The 15897-nt window shown below is 44.0% G+C and overlaps 1 protein-coding gene across 6 annotated transcripts in view; it reads right to left on the minus strand.

Annotated features, from left to right (window-relative positions):
* Positions 1-15897, minus strand: part of cntln (centlein, centrosomal protein) — a 432461-nt gene that overhangs the window by 398611 nt on the left and 17953 nt on the right. The gene's annotated exons all lie outside the window — the stretch shown is intronic.

A 15897-nucleotide genomic window follows, 5' to 3' on the forward strand; every position in this document is an offset into this window, starting at 1 on the left:
CTAACAGTTGGCCCATGGCTCTCTATGCCCTGACAATTCAAGTGATTGTCCAGCTTTTTCTTCATGGTGTGAGAATCTCTGCCTCGACCACCCATTCAGGCAGTGCATTCCAGATATCAACCAAGGGTGAAAATATCCTTCGTCAAATCCCTCCTAAAACTCCTCTCCTTGACCTTATGCCAATACCCTCAAATGACAGACACCCCTGCTAAGGACACAAGCTTCTTCCTAGAAATCTCATCTTTTCACCACAGTCAGCATTACAATCCCAGTCCCCCCACCAACCCACACAGCCTTTTCCAGTCATAAAGTCATCGCCCAGTGAGCTAGTCCCATCTGACCACATTTGGCCCATAGCCCTCTAAACCTCTCCTATCCATGTACTTACCTAGAAGGCTTGTAAATGTTGCTAATATCCCTGCCTCAACCACTACTTCTGCCAGCTCATTCCAAATATGCACCACCCTTTGTGTGGAGAAGCTGTCCCTGATGTCCTTTTTAAATCTCCCACCTCTGATCTTAAACCTATGCCATCTTGTTTGTAGCACCTTCTCCCTGGGAAAAAGACTGTGTGCTTTCACCCTTCTATGCCTCTCATGATCTTATATACCTCTGTCAGGTCACCTCTGAGTCTCCTACATTCTAGAGAATAAAGTCCTAGCGTACGCAACTTCTCTTTGCAACTCAGACCCCCAGGTCCAGGCAACATCCTGGTAAATCTTTTCCGCACTCTTTCTAGTTCAATAACATCTTTCCTAATAACAGGGTGACCAAAACTGTACACAATACTCCAAATGCATCCTCCCCAACATCTTGTATAACTATGACACAACTTCCCAACTCCTATACCCAATGCCCTGACTGAAGGCCAGCATGCCAAACACTTTTTTCAACCACTTTATCTATCTGTGACACCACTTTTAGCAAACTATGCACTTACACTTGGAGTTCTCTGTTCCGTAACACTCCCCAGGGCCCGACCATTCACTGTACAAGTCCTACCCTGGTTTGATCTCCCAAAGTGCAATACCTCACATTTATCCAGATTGAACGCCATTTGCCAATCCTCAGCCCACATACCTAACTGATGAAGATTCCCATAGTTCTTCATAACCTTCTAAACACCACCTATTTTCATGTCACCTGCAAGCTTACTAACCATACCTTGTACATTTACATCGAAATGGTTTATATAAAATTACAAAAGTCCCAGCATCAACCCCTGTGGCACACCACTAGACACAGGCCTCCAGTCTGAGAAACAACCCTCGACCATCACCTTCTGCTTCCTACCACTGAGCCAATTATGAATCCAATCCGCTATCTCCCCCTGGATGCCATGCAATCTAAACTTCCAGACTAGCCTGCCATGAGGAAACTTGTTCAAAGGCCTTGCTAAATTCCATATAGACAACATCCACTGCCTAACCCTCATCTATCTTCTTGGAGTTCTTCGAGAGATTTGTCAGACACGACTTCCCACACACAAAGCCATGCTGACTGTCCTGAATCAGACCGTCTCGCCAAATATTGGTAGATCCCATTCCTCAGAATTCCCTCCAGCAATTTACTCACCACTGATGTCAGACTCACTGGCCTGTAGTTTCCTGGCTTGTTTTTGCTATCCTTTTTAAACAATTATACCACATTAGCCACTCTGCAGTCCTCCGGAACCTCACCTGTGGCCAGAAATGAAGCAAAAATCTCTGCAAGGGCCTCCTTAATTTTTTCTCTAGCTTCCCACAAAATCGAGAATGCATCAGGTCAGGCCCTGGGGATTTATCCACCTTAATGCACTTTAAAACCTCCAATATCTCCTCTCCGCCAATCTGTATGTGGTCACCGCTCATTTCCTTAGCTTCCATCGTTTTCTCCACAGTTAAAAACTGAAAAGAAATATTCATCAAAAATCTCTCCCATTTCCTTTGGTTCGACACACAGATGGCCATGCTGATCTTTAAGGGGACCTATTCTCTCCCTAGCCACCCTTTTACTCTTAATATACCTATTGAATCTCTTGGGATTTTGCCTCACCTTGCCTGTCAGATCCTTCTCATATCCTTTTCACCCTCCTAACTTCTCTCAAGAGTACCCCTTCACTTCTTGCAGTCATCAAAAGATTCACTAGTTCCCAATTGCTTATGCGCAGTGTATGCCTCCCTCTTTCTTAACCAGAGCCTTAATATCCCTCATCAACCAGGGTTCCCGAAACCTGCCAGCCCTGCCCTTCACCCTAACAGCAACATGCAGACCAAACTCTTAACACCACACTTTTAAATGCCTCCCACTTGGCAACACTCCTCTCCCTGCAAACGATTTCACCCAATCAACCTCTGCAAGGTCCCACTTAATGGCTCCAAAATTTGCTCTGCCCCAGTTCAGGACCTTAACCTGTGAGACAGTCGTATCCTTCTCCGTAACTATTTAAAGCTAATAGAATTATGCTCACTGGACTCAGAGTGCTTGTCGACAGACACTTCCGCCACTTGCTACCTCATTCCCCAGGAGGAAGTCCAGTGTTGCACCCACTCTGGTAGGTCCCTCTATATATTGACCAAGGAAGCTTTCTTGGGACACATTTCACAAATTCCACTCTGTCCAAGCTTTTTACATTATGGTTGGCCCAGCCAACGTTAGGGAAGTTAAAATCTCCCGCTATAACTGCCCTATTATGTTTACAACTAGCTGCAATCTCTCTCTCCATATCTGCTCCTCCAATTCACACTGACTACTGGGGGGGGGGAGGGGGGGGGGCCTATAATACAATTCCATCAGAATGACCATCCCCTTCTTATCTCTAAGATCTACCCATATGGCCTCACTGGATGATCCCCCAAAAACATCCTCTCTAAGGACCACTGTTATATCCTCTTTCATCAAGAAGGCAACTCCCCCTCACCTGCATCTGTCAGACCTACCCTTCCCTCGGCCATGTTTCTGTTATGGCTATCATATCCCAGAGCTAATCCACACCCCAAGTTCATCCCCCTTACCTATCAAGCCTCTTACATTGAAATAAGTGCAGTTTACACCAATGGTCTTTCTTCTCTCTTTATTGTGCTTCTGTCTATCCTGACTACTAAATTTGCTCTCATCGGCTACAGCATTATCCCAATTTCTCATCAGCCACTCTACTGCCACTCTAGTTTAAACCCTCCCAAGTAGCATCAGCACATCTCCCAGCCAGGATGTTGTTCCCCCTCCAGTTCAGGCGATTCCAAGCAATTCCAAGGAAAATAAACCCAGTCGATCAAGTTTATCCTCATAACTGAACTGCTCTACTGTGGACAATATCCTGATGAAGCTCCTCTGCACCTTCTCTGGTACAATCACATCCTTACTATAGTATGGTGACAAAAACTCCACCTGGTATTCTGGTTGTGGCCTAATTAATGTATTACATAGTTGTACTGTAACCTCCATGATATTATATTCTATGCCACAGCTAATGAAAGCAGTAATTTCTAAGGTGGGGATGTGTTCAGCACAACTTTTGTGGGCCGAAGGGCCTGTATTGTGCTGTAGGTTTTCTATGTTTCTGTTTCTATGTTTCGCATACCTTCTTAGACACCTTATCTCTGCTGCCTCAGTTATATTTGTACCAAGCTTCCAATTCCTCAATATTCCTTCAGACTCTACCATTCATTATGCCCTAGCCTTACAACACCTCCCATGCTGACACCAATCAGGACTAAATTATATCTGCCATTGCTCTATCCATCTTATCAACTCATCAATATAATCCTGCAGCCTAAAACTATCCTCCCGTCAAAAATGCCACCAATTTTCACATCATCTGCAAACTTACTAATCAAACTTCTTACATTCATATCCAAATTGTTCAAGTATATGACAAACAGCAAGGGTCTTATCACTAATCTCCATAGTCCACCATTGGTCATCAGAATCAGGTTTATTATCACTGACTTACATAACGTGAAAATTGTTGTTTTGCGGCAGCAGTACAGTGCAAAGATAAAAAATTACTATAAATTACAAAATAAATTTTGCAGAAAAAAAGGAATGACAAGGTAATGTTCAAGGGTTCATGGACCGTTCAGAAACCTGATGGTGGAGAGGAAGAAGCTGCTCCTAAATCGAGTGTGGGTCTTCAGGCTCCTGTACTTCCTCCCCGGTGTGCATAACAAGAAGGGGGCATGTCCCAAATGGTGAGGGTCCTTAGTGATGGATGTCACCTTCTTGAGGCACTGCCTCTTGAAGATGTCCTAAATGGTGGAAAGGGTTGTGCCTGTGATGGAACTGGCTGAGCCTTCAACCCTCTGCAGCCTCTTGCAATCCTGTGCATTGGAGCCTCCATAACAGGCTGTGATGCAACCAGTCAGAATACTCTTCACTGTGTGTCAATAGAAATTTGCATGAGATACCAAATCTCCTCAACCTCCCAATGAAATAGAGGTACTGCTGTGCTTACTTCATGATTGTATCAATATGTTAGGCCCGGGATAGATCCTCGGAGATGTTGGCACCCAGGAACTTGAAGCTGCTCACCCTTTCCACTGCTGACCCCTCAAATGAGGACTGGAGTGTTCTCCCAACTTCCCCTTCCTGAAGTCCACAATCAATTCCTTGATCGTGCTGATTTTGGTGCGAGGTTGCTGTTGCGACACCACTCAACCAACCTATCTCACTCCTGTACGCCTCTTCAATGCCATCGGAGATCTTACCAACACTGGTGTCATCTGCAAATTTATAGATTACATTTGAGCTGTGCTCAGCCACACAGTCATGACCACAGAGTGAGCAGAGCAGTGGGCTAAGCAGGCATCCTTGAGGTGCACGTGTTAACTGTCAGCAGGGAAATGTTATTTCCAATCCACAATAACTGATGTGCCGATAAGGAAGTCAAGGATCCAGTTGCAGTGGGAGGTACAGATGCCCAGGGTTTGAAGCTTGGCAATTAATCCCCAAGGGGATGATGGTGTTGAACACAGAGCTGTAATAAATAAACAGCTACCTGATGGATCTTTTGCCGTTATATAGGTGCTCCAAAGTAGAGTGGAGAGCCAGTGAGATTACATCTGCTGTCAACCTATTGTGGCAGTAGGCAAATTGCAGCAGGTCCAGGTCCTTACTCAGGCAGAAATTAATTCTAGCCATAACCAACCTAAGAAGAACAAGGTAACGTGCCTTAATGACTACCACCTGGTGGCTCTGACGTCCATCATCATGAAGTGCTTCGAAAGACTAGTCATGGCAGGCATTAACTCCAGCCTCCCAGAAAAAACTACAATCAACCCACTACAATTCACCTACCACCGAAACAGGTCGACAGCAGATGCCATCTCCCTGGCCCTGCACTCTTCTCTGGAGCATCTGGACAGTAAAAGATACCTACGTTAGACTGCTGTTTATTGACTATAAGCTCTGCCTTCAATACTATAATTCCAAGCGAACTCATCACCAAACTCCAAGACCTGGGACTCAACACCTCCCTTTGCAACTGGATCCTTGACTTCCTGACCAACAGATCGCAGTAACACCTCCTGCATGATTATTCTCAACACTGGTGCCCCACAAGGCTGTATCCTCAGCCCCCTACTCTACTCCCTATACACTCATGACTTCGTGGCCAGATTCTACTCTAACTCCATCTATAAAGTTTGCAGATGATACCACCGTAGTGGGCCACATCTCACATAACAATGAGCTGGAGTACAGGAGGATACAGAGAGCTTAGTGACATGGTGTCATGACAACAGCCTTTCCCCTCAATATCAACAAAACAAAAAAGCTGGTCATTGAATTTAGGAAGAGGGGCAGTGCACATGCACCTGTCTGCATCAACGGTGCCGAGGTCAAGAGGATTGAGAGCTTCAAGTTCCTTGGAGTGAACATCACCAATAGCCTGTCCTGGTCCAACCACATAGATGCCACGGCCAAGAAAACACTCCAATGCCTCTACTGCCTCAGGAGGCTAAAGAAATTTGGCATATCCCCCTTAACACTCTCCTACTTTTATCAATGCAGCACAGAAAGCATCCTATTTGAATGCATCACAACTTGGAATGGCAACTGTTCTGCCCGTGACCACAAGAAACTGCAGAGAGTTGTGGACACAGCTCAGCACATCACAGAAACCAGTCTCCCCTCCATGGACTCTGTCTACACTTCTCGCTGCCTCAGTAAAGCAGCCAGCATAGTCAAAGACCCCACCCACTCCAGACATTCTCTCTTCTACCCCCTTCCACCGGGCAAAAGATACAACAGCCAGAAAGCATGTACCACCAGGCTCAAGGACAGCTTCTATCCTGCTGTTATAAGACTATTGAACGGTTTCCTGGTATGATAAGATGGACTCTTGACCTCACAATCTATCTCGTTATGACCTTGCACCTTATTGTTTACCTGCATAAGAACTTAAGAAATAGGAGCAGGAGTAGGCTATCTAGCCTTTCGAGTCTGCTCCACCATTCAATAAGATTTTGGCTGATCTGGCCGTGAACTCAGATCCACCAACCTGCCTTTTCCCCATAACCCTCAATTCCCCTGCACTGCACTCTCTGTAGCTGTGACACTTTACTCTGTATTTAATGCACTATGTAATGAATTGATCCCTATGAACTGTATGCAGGACAGGTTTTTCACTGCAACTTGGTACAAGTGACAGCAATAAACCAATTTCAACCTCTTGAAGCATTTCATTATCGTAGATGTGAGTGCTACCAGGTGATAGTCGTTGAGGCAGCTCACCCTGCTCTTCTTGGACACCGGTATGATTGTTGCCCTTTTGAAGCAGGTGGGAACCTCAGACCACAGCAGTGAGAGGTTGAAAATGTCTTTGAACACTCCAGCCAGTTGGTCAGCACAGCTTTTCAGTACCCGGCCAGGTACATCATCGGGGCCTGACACCTTGTGAGGGTTCACCCTCTTGAAGACTATTCTGACATTGGCCTCCAAGACAGAGATCACAGGGCTGCTGGATGCCGTGGGGATTCACACAGGTATAGTGTTATTCTCCTTTTCAGTGTGCAGAGGCATTGAGCTCATCTGCGAATGAAGCATCACTGCCAGTTATATTGTTAGGTTGCCTTCTAGGAAGTAATGGCATGCAAACCCTGCCACAGCCATCATGCATCCAATTGTGTCTTGGGCTTCCAATCATATAAACAACCCTTGACTACTACCCCCTGCCTCAATTACCAAGCCAGCTTTGGATACAATTTGCCCTGGATCCCTTGGGCTCTAGTCTATTGGAGCAGTCTCTCATGTGGGACCTTACCAAAGGCCTTTTTGAATCTATGAAGCTCATTATCTCCTTTTTAATGGTAACTTGCTCCAGAATTTCACCATTCCCCTCCCAGATCTCATCCACATCCTCTAGATCTATACAGATTTCCTCTTTAGAAACTACTGAGCCACTCTTGCCCTGATTACCTGCCTTCAATACATTTTCAAAATGCTTTGCAGTTTTCCTTAATCTTATTCATTACTGATATTTTCTGCCCTCTTTTCCCTTCTAATTTCTTTAATTACTCACTTAAATTTCTATATTCCTGTCAGTACACTGCTTTCAATTCTCTATATCTACCAACGTACTTTTTTTTATTCATCTTTTGATATCCTTTCATATCCGTTTAATTGAAATGAGTAGGAAAGCAAGTTGAGAGGTGAACACAGTCTGCAAGGGGATATAGACAGGTTAACAGAGTCTTGTGTCTCCATATCACCTTTTAGCCCCCATCTCTACCTCCACCCTCCATCCCCACCTGACCTCATCTGCCCCCTTTTTCTCCCTCTCCTTCTGTCTCTACCAATCACCCACCAGCTACTGTCTCCCAACTCCACCCCCCTTTTCCCTCACCTCGGTCTATCTGCCCATCATCCCCCTCCTTATCTGATTTCACCTATCACCTGGCAGTCCATACCTCACCCCTCCCTCTCACCTCTTCACACTATCATCCCTCTACACTCAGCCCTGAAGCAGGGTCTCCAATCGAAACATCAACCATCCCTCTGCCTCTACATGCAGTTTGACCCGCTGAGTTCCTCCAGCAGTTTTTTTTTTGCTAATGAATACTTGAGTTCCAAAGTATCCAAATGTTCTCAAACAAAAACCACAAAATTAATGAGCAGGTACAGCAAGTAATACATTAACCTTCATTTCAAGAGACACAGAATACTAAAGTTAGGAACTCTTGCTACAAAACCCCAGAACGTGAGCAAGATCACATCCAAAGTTCTCCTTGCACTTCTCTCCTATTTAAGGATCTATTTGCCTTGGAAAGAATGCAGAAAAGATTCACTGGATTGATTCCTGGAATGAAGGAATTGACAGCAGCAAGAATAGAGTAGACTGGGCCAAGCTCCTTACAGTTTGGAAGAATTTGTGTAAATGTCTTCCCTAGTGATAGCATCGAACCCAGGATAAAATCTCAGTTTAAAAAGATACTCATTTAAGACAGAAATAGGAAGGAATTTGTGAATCTTTGCAGTTCTCTAGCTCCAGAGAGCTGTGGACAGGATAATTCCTTGGATTACATGGGAATCAGGTCATTTCTCCAATTTTGATGAAATGTCAGGACACTGAAATGTTTATTTTCTTTCTTTCTCCACTGATACTGTTGACCTGAGGATTTCCAGTATTTTTTTTGTTTTTATCTCATATTTTCGGCAAAGTGAAACAAGGGTTTGGGGAAATCAGGCAAGAAAGTACAATCAAGACCAATGATGGAAGTATCTGTGGATGGTGAAACATGCTCAAGGGACACTGTGCCAACTTCTGCTCCTTCTTCCTGTGGTTATGCTGTTGAACATTACAAAGAAGAGGTTCACTCTCTTGTTAAGATGGATTTTGATATTTTTGTTCTCCGCACAGATGCTAAGGTGCTGAGTGTTTCCTGTTATTTCTATTTCAGATAGCAAGCATCTGCAGACTTTTAATTTTCCATAAAACCATCTTCCTTAGTTGCTAATACAACTAAGGCCAGTGGAAAATTTTCTCAAATCCTTCCAACTTTTTTTTTTAAACTGGGCTCCTTGATACTATAGCAGTCCAGTGCCGCAGTGATATTAATGGCAATTACAACCATCTTGCTTTTTTGTCTATGTTGCGTACTTCAGCAGCTGCTGTCAATGTTCCTCTCATTTTAATGGTGTCTGCTGATAAACTTGTTGCTCACATCACAAATTCCAGGACATAGAGATCTGACTGATGTACTAAAGTGATTGAATTGTGTGGGAGTTACAGCTAATCAGGTCCTGCCCAAAATTAAAAATTAAAGGATGACTGACAGCTTTCGATGAGCTGGGAATCAAAATGATTCAGCAAGTAGAGGCGAGGAAGCGAAAACCTTCTAGTATGTTGGGTGCATTTAGTTTATGGTGATGGTTGTGTTACCCAATAAGTAGACGTACCTTCTATTCCTTTTTGAATTAAGTTTCTTCAATCCAATGCCATCCCCGATAGTCTACATCCATGAGCTATATTAGAATCCTAAAGCTACATCCATGAGCTATATTAGAATCCTAAAGCTTCCTTTTCTGTTTGCTACATAATGGAAAATGCACCCCTCATGGTAAAACAATCTGCTGAGACCAAGTCAGCATGGCAAGAATGCTCAATTGATCAGGCAAGCAAGATTACAAGCATCTATGCAATTGTACTCCAGGCTGACTCATTGTCTTATGGAGAAATACAAAAGTAAATGAAGTTTATATACAGCTGAAACTCAAATTACAGGAATTCTATATATAAGTTATTTCAAGTCTCAATTGCAGATGTACACACCAGTGTAATTCTGATGCAGACAAGTTTTTTGAATTTTATGAAATATGAAAACTGCCCATCACAAAAGCAAATAAAATCATGCAAGAAAATCCCAAGTACGAGTTAAGCTCCATTATGTTCCAGTTCCTCTCAGCAACATAAAATATGAAAACATGACAATTAATTTGATTCTAACTACCATAACAGAAATCAGTTAAGTAATAATTAATGATTCAGCTTTGCTGCCAAATGGATAACAAGCTGGAAGTACCAGCCAAAACCTTCAATTGTATCTGATTACCAAGGTTTGATGTTCCTCAGTAGGAAAACCACAACCTGCTCAGCCATAATCCAGGGCAGAATTACACCTTCTGACAAAAAATGATCAGGATATCAGCAAGGATCTGCGTCTGACCTTCATGCTCCTCAGAGGTTACTGCAGATGGATTTCAGATACCTGCTACAAGAGGCTCCAGAAGAAGCTAATATCGTTCTGAATCATTTTTCCATGTTTTAAAACTCTTGGGGTTGGGGGATTTTGGTGGATTTGGCCACCTAAGGTGCTGCAGTACTCACATGACATTTTGCCTTCTCTTCCTCATTCTGAAGTAGCACTTTCTGCACCTGGCCCTTTTGGTAGGTCCATACCTCAGTGAGGTACAAAATTTATCATACATCTGGTGACCATCTTCAAGAACCTGGTCTGTGCATACCAGATCTAAACTGGCAGAGTACATTTTCCCCATGCTGATTACTTGCTCAATCAGGTGTTCATCTCAATTCATCTGTACAGTAGGGGAGTGGATGTTTGCTTTCATCAGTTGGAACATTGAGTATAAAAGTCAGAAGTCATGTTGCAGCTGTATAAATCTTTGGTTAGACCACATTTGGACTATTGTGTGCAGCTTTGGTTGCCACACTATGGGAAAAATATGGAGGCTTTGGAGAAGATGCAGAAGAGATACACCAGAATATTGCCTGGATTAAAGAATACTAGCTACAAGAGGAGGTTGTACAAACTTGGATCATTTTCTCTGGAATGCCAGAGGCTGAGGGGCAACCTGATAGAAGTATACAAAATTATGAGAGGCATAGAAAGGGTAGATTGTCAGAGTCCCCCTCTAACCCTTCCCCCACCTACCCCTCTTTTGGACTTTTTCAACAGGCAAAATCTACCCGTGCCATATGTTAGTGAGGTGAGAGAGAGATACATAGTGCAGTTCAATATGTGGCTAAGGAGCTGGTGCAGGAGAGAGGGCTTCAGATTTATGGATCATTGGGCTCTCTTCCAGGACAGGTGGGACCTGTAGAAACAAGATGGCTTGCATCTGAACTGGAGAGAAACCAATATGGAGGGGAACCAATACTAGCAAACCAGGAGGTTTGCTAGTGCTACTCAGGATGGTTTAAACTAGGGTGGCAGGGGGATGGGAACCATAGCAGCAGGGCAACAGGTGGTAGAGTTGAGGGCAAGAAAGATGGTATGAAGAGTAAGACTGAAAGGAAGGACAGCAAGGAGCAGGCTAATAAACATGGTGGAATGATGGGATGAAATGTGTTTATTTCAGTACTAGCAGTATTATGGATAAGGAGGATGAAGTTAGAGCCCGGATCAGTACATGGAATTATGATGTTGTTGCCATTACAGAGACCTGGTTGCGTGAGGGACAGGACTGGCAGCTCAACATTCCTGGGTTTCATAGTTTTAGATGTGACGGTGGGGGGAGGGGGGGGTGCACGGGTAAAAGAGGTGAAGGGGTTACAGTATTGATAAGGAACAATGTCACGGCAGTACTCAGATAGGACACAATGGAATGGAGGGCTCATCCATGGAGGCAATTTGGGTGGAGCTCTGAAATAAGAAAGGTGCAATTACATTGACAGGATTATACTATAGGTACCTCAATAGTCACCGAGAGGTGGAGGAACAGATACGTAGACAGATTACAGAAAGATGCAGAAACAACAGGGTTGTCACAAGTGGGGGAACTTTAACTTCTCCAGTATTGACTGGAACTTCCTAAATACAAGAAATTTAGATGGGGTGGGATTTCTTCAATGCATCCAAGAGGGGTTCTTGAAACAGTATGTGGAGAGTCCAACTAGAGGAGAGAACATACTGGATCTAGTTCTGGGAAATGAGCCAGGCCAGGTGACAGACCTGATAGTGGGTAAACATTTTGGGAACAGTGACCACAACTGATTATGTTTTAAGATAGTTACAAGGATAAAATCGGATTTTGTAGGAAGGTACTAAATTGGGAGAGGGCAAATTATGACAGGATAAGACAGTAGCTAAGGGGCGTTGATTAGGAGCTGCTGCTGTCAGCCAAGTCCATTTGGATAGACAGAGTCTGATTAGGAGAAGTCAGCATGGCTTTGTGCATGGAAAATGGTGCTTGACAAACCTTTTAGAATTTTTCTCTGAAGAGGTAACCAAAAAGGTAGATGAGGGTAGGGTAGTGGATGTTGTCTATTTGGACTTTAGCGAGGCCTTCAAAAAGGTCCTGCATGGCAGGCTGGTCTGGAAGGTTGGGTCCGATCGAATCCAGGGAGAGCTAGTTAGGTGGATACAAAACTGGCTCGGAGGCAGGAAGCAGAGGGTGGTGATTGAAGGTTGTTTCTCGGAATGGAGGCTAGTGACTAGTGGTGTGCCAGAGGGGTCATTGTTGGGACCCTTGTTATACATTATTTATATAAAATGATTTGGATGCGCAAGGCTTGATCAGTAAGTTTGCAGATGACATGAAATTAGGAGGTGCTGTTGATAGTGAAGAAGGTCACCATAGATCTTGATCAGTTAGGGAAGTGGGCCAAGTAGCAACAAATGGATTTCAATACAGATAAGTGTGAGATGATGCATTTTGGAAAGTCAAACCAGAGTAGGACTTAAGACTATGAATCGTAGGGCACTAGGGAGTGTAATGGAACAGAGGGACCTAGGAGTAAATTGCATAGATTCACTGAAAGTGGCATCACAGGTAGACAGGGTGGTGAAAAAGGCATTTAGCACATTGGCCTTCATCAGTCAGGGCATTAAGTATAGGAGCTGGGACATTATGTTGCAGTTGTACAAGTCATTGGTGAGGCTGCACTTGTGTACGGTTTTGGTCACCCTGTTATAGGAAGGACATGGTTAAACTGGAAAGAGTGCAGAAAAGATATACGAAGATGTTGCCAGGACTAGAGAGCCTGAGTTACAAGCAGAGATTGGCCAGGCTGGGTCCTTATTCCTTGGAATGTAGGAGAATGAGGGATGACCTTACAGAAATGTTTAAAATTATGAGAGGCATCGATAAGGTGGATGGTAACAGTCTTTTCCCCAGGGTAGGGGAGACCAAAACTAGGGGGCATAGATTTAAGGTGAGGGGAAAGATTTAAAAGGGACCCGAGGAGCAACTTTTCCCACACAAAGGGTGGTGAGTATATTGAACAAGCTGCCAGAGAAAGTGGTTGAGGCAGGTACAACAGTATCATTTAAGAAGCCCTTGGATAGGTACATGGAGGAGCAGGGCTTAGAGGGATATGGGGCAAACGCAGGAAATTGGGACTGGATGAGTCGACACCGTGGTTGGCACGGACTCGTTGGGCTGAAGGGCCTGTATCTGTGCTGTATTGCTCTATGACTGTAGCAAGCAGGGTCAAGGACAATCTAAAAGCATTTTATACTTGTATTAAGAAAAAGAGGATAACTAAGGAGAGGGTGGGTCCACTCAAGGATAAAGGAGAGAATTTGTGCTTGGAGTCACAGCAAGTGGCTGAGGTACTAAATGAGTACTTTGTGTCAGTATTTACTGAGGAGGAGAAAATTGGAAACAGAGTGAGGCGTGCTAATATGCTGGGACATTTTGCAAGATGGATGGGATCCAGAGTGAATTGCAAGTTTGGATTCAGAACTGGTTTGCCCATAGAAGACAAAGTCAGCGTGAAATGCTGTTATTCTGGCTAGAGATCCGTGACCAGTGATTTTCCTCAAGGATCGGTACTGGGACCTCTGTTGTTTGCCATATATATCAATGAATTGGATGAAAATGTAGATGGGTGGATTAGCAAGTTTGCAGATTGGTGGAGCTGTGGACAGTGTAAAGGACTATCAAAGAATACAATTGGATATAGATCAGTTACAGATATGGGCAGAGAAGTGGCAGATGGAGTTTAATCCAGGCAAGTGTGAGGTGTTGCACTTTGGGAGGTCAAATGAAAGGACAACATATACAGTTAATGGCAGGCCCCTTAATAGCATTGAGACGCAGAAGGATCTTGGGGTCCATGTCTATAGTTCACTGAAAGTGGATACGCAAGTGGGTACCGTGGTAAAGAAGGCGTATGGAATGCTTGCCTTCATTGGTAGGCATGTTAAGTATAAGAGTAAGGAAGTCATGCCGCAGTTATATAAAACTTAAGTAAGACCGCACTTGGAGTATTGTGTGCAGTTCTGGTCACTCCATTATAGGAACTATAGGAGACTGTGGAGAAGGTGCAGAAGAGGTTTACCTGGATGCTGCCTGGATTAGAGGATGAGCTTCAGAGAAAGGTTGGACAAACTGGAGTTGTTCTCCCCAGAGTGCAGGAAGATGATGGGAGACATGATAGAGGTTTTTTTAAATTATGAGAAGCATAGATAAGGTAGACAGTCAGAGTCTTTCCTCCAGAGTAGAAACGTCAAACACCAGAGGACATGCTTTTAAGGTTGGGATGGGAAAGAGCATAAAGGGAATGTGACAGGCAAGTTTTTGTTTAAAAACAGAGTGATAGGTGCCTGGAATGGGTTACTGGGGATAGTAGTGGAAGCAGGCAGTTTGTGGAGTTGAAGAGGGTTTTAGATAAAACAGAACACTACTGTACAGGCCCTTTGGCCCACAATGTTGTGCTGACATTTTATCCTGCTCCATTATCTATCTAACCCTTCCCTCCCACATAGCCCTCCACTTTTCTGTCATTCATGTGCCTATCTAAGAGTCTCTTAAATATCCCTAATGTATCTGCCCCCACAACCTCTGCTGGCAGTGCGTTCCAAGCACCCACCACTCTCTGTGCAAAAAACTTATCCCTGACATCCCCCTTATATCTTCCTCCAATCACCTTAAAATTATGTCCCCTCGTGTTAGCCATTGTCGCCCTGGGAAAAAGTCTCTGACTGTCCACTCGATCTATGCCTCCTATCATCTTGTACACCTCTATCAAGTCATCTCTCATCCTCCTCCTCTCCAAAGGGAAGAGCCCTAGCTCGCTCAACCTATCCTCATAAGACATGCTCTCCAATCCAGGCAACACCCTGATAAATCTCCTCTGCACCCTCTCCAAAGCTTCCACATCCTTCCTATAATGAGGCGTTCAGAACTGAACACAATACTCCAAGTGTTGTCTGACCAGAGTTCTACAGAGCTGCAACATCACCTCACGGCTCTTGAACGCAATACCCCGACTAATGAAGGCCAACACACCATACGCCTTCTTAACAACCTAAGAAAGTCACATGAAAAATGAAGGAAATGGAGGGATGTGGATGATACTCAGGAGGAGGATGACATTTAGTATAAATTGGCATCAAGATCAGCACAACTCCATGGGCCAAATGGCCTGTCCAGTGCTGTACTGTACTATGTAAAAGTGACATCATAGCTGGCACTGGCAAAGTAGTCACCTGTTAGCACCATCAACTGCAAGACAGTCCTGCAAGACAGTCCTGCAAGAACTCTGAGTCAATGAAGTTGAGTATGATGGTGACTTTGACAACAACCAATCAGGCACAGCCACTTAAATCTTGATGCAAAAGATTGCAACAATGTACTTCTGCCCAACAGGACACCAAGCCACCCAAAAAATGGCCTTCCAACACATCACAGAAGATTAACCACTGGCCATAGCCTCCCTATGCTGACATGATCAGCAAACTGCATCACATAGAGTTATAGATATCTGATCAATTTGTTATAGGTGGTCAGCTTGGTCTGCATTGCAAGTGGCACCTATACCAATCTGAGAGATCTGGAACCACAAAGTCTGGACAACATCAAGTGTGAAGCTAACTCCCAGTCCCAGTAACAAACCAGCAGCCTAACAGCAAAATGTTAATGATCCTAGTTCAATGAAAGTTTTAACAGTTTTACAACACACTGTATCTGCATTTAAATTGTGAAAGGCTTGGTACATTGGAAGCTATCCATAGT

The sequence above is a fragment of the Pristis pectinata genome, chromosome 7 (assembly GCF_009764475.1).
Source record: "Pristis pectinata isolate sPriPec2 chromosome 7, sPriPec2.1.pri, whole genome shotgun sequence".
NCBI lineage: Eukaryota > Metazoa > Chordata > Chondrichthyes > Rhinopristiformes > Pristidae > Pristis > Pristis pectinata.